The following is a 7,094-nucleotide window of genomic DNA, read 5'->3' as shown; positions in this document are numbered from 1 at the left end:
ATTTCTGAACAGTATTTTGATTGATGACCTGCTTTGTACTATTTAAAGTGGTTGATAAATCCCATAAAGTGGCGCACGGCTGCCGGGTACGGCTTTTGGCTTGAAGTACTTGTCATTTGTTCACCATAAATCATGCGGGGTGCATATGTGGTTAAGGATACCTGAATTTACAAAAACTACACCTTCTCGGAAATGCATTCTATAAATGCAATGGTACGTCATACAGTAATCATGGTTCAATACTCACCTTGGTTTTAATCTCAATTGTTCATTTTGGGTACAGAAAAGGAGCAAAACATTAAACTGCTTAATGTAACGGATGCCAGCTGGTGTGGCTGTGTGACAGTATGTTCCAAAAACCTCACTTCCCAGAGCCTTAAGTGCTGATGACAGCTCAATTGCTAGCACGGCTCGACTTAACTCCCAATAAATGGGAATGTGTGAGCGCTGGTTCGAGTCCGGTGTGTGTAGGGCAGGACTGCATGCGATGACCACTGTTACATTACCTTTTGTATAACAGCTTTAAAGATTTTTAAACTGAAATGAAAAAATGCAAACCTGCAGCAGGTAATTCTGAAAAAATGATTGAAAAAAAAAATACAATGCAACAGGAAAGTGCTACGATGTAGTTGCAAGTTCCATCTTGAGGCCCCATTCCCAATCTCTACTGAACAGAGCTTTCATCTTACCATCTTATCCCCTTGTCTGTTTACATATTTCCCCTGGAAGGCGAGTGTTTTTAAAAAGGAGACTTTAACGACCGAAGAGGGTTTTCAAGTTCTGGCTTCTCTTTGGCACTATTTGGGCTGCACTGCATCGAGTCGCGGTTATATTGTGAGGCAGTAAACACTTCCTGTCCCTCACTCACTGTGTTCAGTGTGGCAACTTAGTAGGCCTACATTCCGTACTGAATAATTTAATGACAAATACATACAGTGTATTGTTGCACACTTACTTTACTGCTCAAACAAACTGTGTCAGAGAGGCCTGGTCCTTTTTTATGAGTCTCACTTTACTGCAGTCCCACGGTTTTACCCTTATTCCTGTCAACAGTTGTAGACAATCTGGAAAAACACTGCCACGGGGTGTGTGTGAGTGTGTGCCAGCATTGAAATGATGCTACATGTGATATCAGGAGGTAACAAAACACACTAAGGGCTTATTGTAAATGAGTTGTTTCTCTCTCGCGAGTTCAGGAAGTTCACTGCTGAGTTGTCCTCTAATTAATTCTCTGATTAGCACCGGGTTAAAACAAATTGGCATTAAAATCTATGGCTGCAAGCAACTTCCTGTTAGTTTGTTATTAACTCAACAAATTGAAGTGTGTTACCCACAGAACAGCAATCTCTTCGTGGTGGCAGATACGTGGTCAGGGGTGTAATGGGCCGTGGCCAGGGTTGTGTCAATGGGATGTTATCGTATAATTTGCATAACTTCCCATTGTGCATTTTGTTAAAAGGCTAAATAATTTTTTTACACATATATTCAAAGACACATGTGTTATCAGTTCAGTAGTATCAACTTATCTTTTTCTTGTTTGTATCGATTTTCTTTATTTTTCAATTGCTTATTTTCTTACTACACTGTAAGGCAGGCTGCACTTTGTACAACTCTGGTTTATCTATATATTTTTTTCTGCCCTCCGTGAATGTTGGAATTTAGTATGACAGATAGGTAAACCGTTATTCACATTAGTTAAATATAAAAGTGTAGTCTAGTATAGATAGTCTCCACAAAAACTAAGCACATAAAGGAAAGTACATTAATATACACATTACGTGCACATACATTTAGAAATCATGTTTAATTGACAATAGTTTTGTAAAAATGTAAAAACAACAATACAATAATTAAGGATTAAGGTAGCTATGCTAACGTATAATGGTCGACCCCATTGACAGGGTAACGGAAATTAGCATTGCGATCTTTTTATACTGTACAAACGTTCAACAAATGAGATTTTAACGGAATAAAATTGACATTAAAAAGCAAATGCATTATTACTTTCCAGCTTACAGTCACCAAATTCTAATTAAGCTAATATTGACCGCTAACTTTTTACTACTAGGTCTGTGTGCTGACTAGCTTCGGAAGCCTAATGCTCAAATCTTAAAATTGTATTTTAAAACAAAGTCCAGGGTGTACCCAGCCTTCTGGCCAAGTGCAGCTGTGCCCTCCGTGACCCTGAGATGGATAAGTGGAAGAAAATTGATTGATGGATGAATAACATAGTCAATATTATGTGGAACGTGATTGCCAGGAGAGGGCAGCATATGTATCCCCTGAAAGGTGAAGTGTTACCTTTCTGTACCGCTAAATCTGTGTCGCTAGTATATTAATGTCTGAGAAACACTGCAGTTTCATGAGTACAGCGGCATCCACTAGCTTTTTCTATCTCTGCATGCGCTTAACAACATTTTTGTTGCGCTTATCAGCTGTTGAAAGTGATAGCGCTTCAATCCAATTATCACTTGTTTCCATTTAACCATCATCAATATTTTCAGTGCAAGGCAGTTGCAAGGGAAATTTCAAGAACAAAATCTCACATTGTTCATGGCTTTCATAGATCTGTCTAAGGCTTTCGACATGGTGAATCGCAAGGCACTGTGGACCACACTGTATATGCGGATGCGCTGCTAAATTATTTTTGCATCATTAGACTACTACATGATCCATGAAGACCACCATGCTGACTGGAAGTGGTTCTGAAAGTAATGCATTTGGCATTGCTACTGGAGTCCAGCAAAGATGTGTAATTGCACCTACCTTGTTCTCAAACTTCACCCCTGTGATCCTCCATTTAGTCAAAGACAAGCTACCTTGTGGCATCAATATTTTTTATAGAATGGATGGGAAGTTGTTTCGTCTTAGATTTCTAAAACCTCTGTGATGGAACTCCAGTACGCTAATGACAACTTTCAGATCTTCTTGAGTGATTTCATCAAAGGCTACGAAGCCCTTGGCCTTGAGCTAAACATCAAAAAGACCAAAGTAATGTGTCCCCCAAAGCATCTGAATTCGAATATCATTTAGTTCAACATTTCAAAATTAACAATGCAGTTCTGCGAAACGTACATCATGTCCCATAGCTTGGAAGCCACATTTCAATGAACGGCAATATTGACACAGAAGTGAAGCATCGTCTCAGCTGGGCCAGCGACGCCTTTGGACGTCTCAGAAAACGGGTATTTAAGAATAAGAGCTTCCGTACAGATACCAATATTCTTGTGTATAAAGCCATCAATATCCCAACGCTGCTTTATGCAAGCGAGACATGGACCACCTACAGGCACCACCTGAAAAGTCTTGAGCTGGATAACCAATGCTATCTCTGCAAGATGTTAGGCATCAGTTGACGAGATAAACCAACATGAGTGTCTTAGAGCTAGCCAACTGTGGGACTATTGCGATAATGATTGTTCGAAATCAGCTGCATTTGTTACGCATGCCTATCATCGCCAGCCCAAGCAACTTTATTATTATTTTAACTCAGTGAACGGACACATGGTGGCAAACCCAAGCGATTTAAAGACAACCTCAAGTATAATCTCAAAAGATGCGGCATTGACGTAGACAACCTGGAAAACTGAGCCACAGATCGCGCAGTCTGGAGGAGTATAGTTGCTCTATAAGCACCAGCCATCATGTAAAAAGTATACGCAAAAAGAGGAAAGAAAGGAGCTTGAAAAGAGAACCAGCTCCTTTCTTTCATCAGGAATTACTGAATGCCCAGTCTGCCAAAGGACTTGCATATCGAAGGCTACCCTGTGAGTCACTCGTGAGTGCACGGATAAGGGAAAAATCCTACTTGACTCGAGTAATACCAGATGATGATGACATACAGTAAACTCCCTGGCTATCATTAGATTGTTTATGACACAGCAGATCCCATTCAAACAGATGCACACAATTAATACATTGAACACCGCAACATCAAATGCTCTAAAAGTGCCACAAGTATGAGTTCAACCAAAGTTTTCTGGGAAACTCTGCCTCAAAAATCAAACAGTACTTTATGTCATTATCATTCAGCAAACACTGGAATTACTTTTCCTTTTACTTTTTGCTAGAGGTAGAAGTACCAGTGATGGCAAAGAGCAAAAGTGTGATGATAGCCATGCATTCTATATAAAACACCATGAGGAAACAGTAGCTCTGTGCAAACACCTTCCTGTTCCATTTACATGGTCCTTCTGTAGGTCATTTTGTAAGGGTGAGTATGTTTTACATTATTTTAGTTTAACTACAAAGGGTTTGATTTACTAAACGTTTGCATATACTAAAACAGGTGCAAACCTGGTAGCACACGCAACGCTGATCTACTAAACGTGTGCAAAGTAGGTTGCTTCTGTTAAGTGAGCAGAAAAAGGCCTGCAATCCGTTTTGCATCTCTGCCTTCATTAATATGCTAAATATATGCTGATCATCAGAACTCCCACAATACTGGGAGGAGAAAATGCAAATATAATTATTTATTACACGCAATGGGATTTATCAACACTAATCACTGTTTTGCGAGCACTATTTACCGTTTTATTTAACACGTGTCAGAAGGACTTGCTAAATGACAGTTAAACACACGGGTGCAGGCTCAGTGCTCGGCCTACGTTTGTGTGTCAACATTTTGGTTGGTCAGAAATAGAAAATATTAGACATATCGTCTATTCAGCAATTTCCTTTTTTAATTTTATTGCTGCTGGATGACTTATGGGGCTGATTAAAATGACTTCAATTGATGCGTTTTGGTGTCTGCTGGCGTTTTTTTTTTTAAATGTTTCTTTTTATTTAGGAAATATATTACTATAAAATATCTCCTACATGAAAAGACATGTAATTGTGTACTTTCTTGTGTTTGAGTCTTTCCAGACACATGAATGCGCTGGTGACGCGATCCATAGCCTTGCTCACAGAATTAAGTGTCTATGTTTCCATTGTTTAAATTGCGATTCAGAAAAAGTGTTACAGATTATAGATGTGAGCTGCTGGTTCAACGCATTGCACATGCAAAAACTCTTATTTAAATAAGGCGGTCTGCACCACTTTTCAATTGCACACACATTGTTGGTAGATCACGCGCAACACGCCCACTCAGTACATGCTATTTTATTTGTTTCACGCTGTTTAACGCGTGGTATTTCAATCTTTATTAATCAGGCCCAAAGTACAACATCGATTATACATACATGTCCTTTAAAACTGACTTTGAAACAACGTTGCAAAATAGTTGCATTTGTAAATTTAGACAAGGTTGATGTCCAGCGTTAGATTTACGTTGTTGGTTGGGAAATTACTAAATTTCAAAGTTCAAATCAACATCAAAACCTGACTTTGAATACACGTCAAAAAGCATGTTGTTTCAACGTTATGTTTGAGTTGCTCAACATCAGGACTTAATTCAACAAGTTCTCAACATTGTTTTAATGTCTTGTGCCTGCTGAGTATTCTTGTATGACAGTTGGGAAGTTTAAGAACATTGAATCAAACACAACTGGACTGTTCCGTTTGTCTTAGATGACGTCTCGCCTCGTTGACGTTTGGTGTAATCCTTGCCTCAATGAACCATTGATAACTTAATGACATAAGCCTATACCTCTCCCAACGGTCTGTGGGTATTCTCATCCAGGCCATTGTATTGTCAGGGCATTGAGTCAATCACAACTGGACTGTTCAGTTTGTCTTAGACAACGTTTCGCTTCGCAACAGGGCAGGCTTCATCAGTTATGTTCAAAGACTAGATTTTATTTTTCCTGAGGGAACTCTCCAGAAGGAATCAATAAAGTACTATCTATCTATCTATCTAGATAGGACAGCTCCTGTCTGTCACACAATTTGACGTCACAGAACATTGGCAGCAATTTTAGAAAATGAACATATATTAATTTTTTTACACTCTGACAAGGGAAAATGCATTTGTAGCTGCTGTTCCTTTTGGAAAAATAAGGTAAAAACCCAAATGTTCCTCTGTAGTCAACTTGGCGAAGCAGTACGAATGTATCATTGCTAGTCTGCACCATAGGAGGAACTAACGCTAGCCAAAGACGTTAAAATAATATCTAACGACGGACATTTGTCCATGAAAATATAGAGAAGCTGCAGATGGTGTGTTTGAATGAGAAGCAGCTGGAAGGAGATACCGTAGAAGTCCACTCTCAAAGGTAAATGCTGTGCATTATTATTACATTACTTCATTACTTCACCTTATTTGTATCACATTGTATTGTATTGTTTTTAAGACAATATTTCTTACCTAAAAGTTTGTTTATCTTTTTAAAAGGCATGCTACATGTTTAAAATTGTGCTGTTTTAGGGACCAAGCAGCGATGAAAATGGAGTTGAGTTCATTTCAATGGGTGACGTTCATTTGAGATACACATTCTGAACCTGCTCAGTGGCCTTGTGGTTAGAGTGTCTGCCCTGAGACTGGAAGGTCGTGAGTTCAAACCCCGGCCGAGTCATACCAAAGAGTATAAAAATGGGACCCATTGCCTCCCTGCTTGTCACTCAACATCAAGGGTTGGAATTGGGGATTAAATCACCAAAATGCACAAGTGGCAAGACAGTTCAGAACATTGCAAACTTCTTCTGGAATAATATAGACCGTGGCATGAACGGCCTTTTCCTTTTCCAGATTTAAAACTCCTTACTGTCAATCCACAGAGCCTTATGAATGAACTCCGAGACATTCAAAAGTTTTGTTTTCAGGATTTTCGTCTGAAAATTTCCTCTAAGAAACTCTTCCGCCGGTCTGTCGTTGCTTCGGACCTGCATCCGCCCCGATACATTGTTGGTAGTAGCGTCATGTTCGTAGCGCAATCCAAGATCATTTCTTGATGCTGGTGAGTGTCCACCCTGAGATTGGTAGGTCGTGAGTTCAAACCCTAACCTGACACTCGCCAGATCCTTGTAGTTCGCTGAGCTCCAAACAAGGATCTGGGACTTCTCAATAGGAGATGTATTTCAGAAGGCGGGGCCTTTAAAAAAAACAATTGTATGTGATTGGATAAACCACTTGTCCGTTATCTTGAATGACGCGCTACTTCAACCACTCACATCGAAATCAACCCGTGACGCTGATGAGTGTGACGCTGGGACAT

This window comes from Entelurus aequoreus, linkage group LG27 (genome assembly GCF_033978785.1).
Source record: "Entelurus aequoreus isolate RoL-2023_Sb linkage group LG27, RoL_Eaeq_v1.1, whole genome shotgun sequence".
Classification (NCBI taxonomy): Eukaryota; Metazoa; Chordata; class Actinopteri; order Syngnathiformes; family Syngnathidae; genus Entelurus; species Entelurus aequoreus.
The sequence above is the reverse complement of the archived record's forward strand: the minus strand, read 5'-3'. Positions refer to the sequence as shown.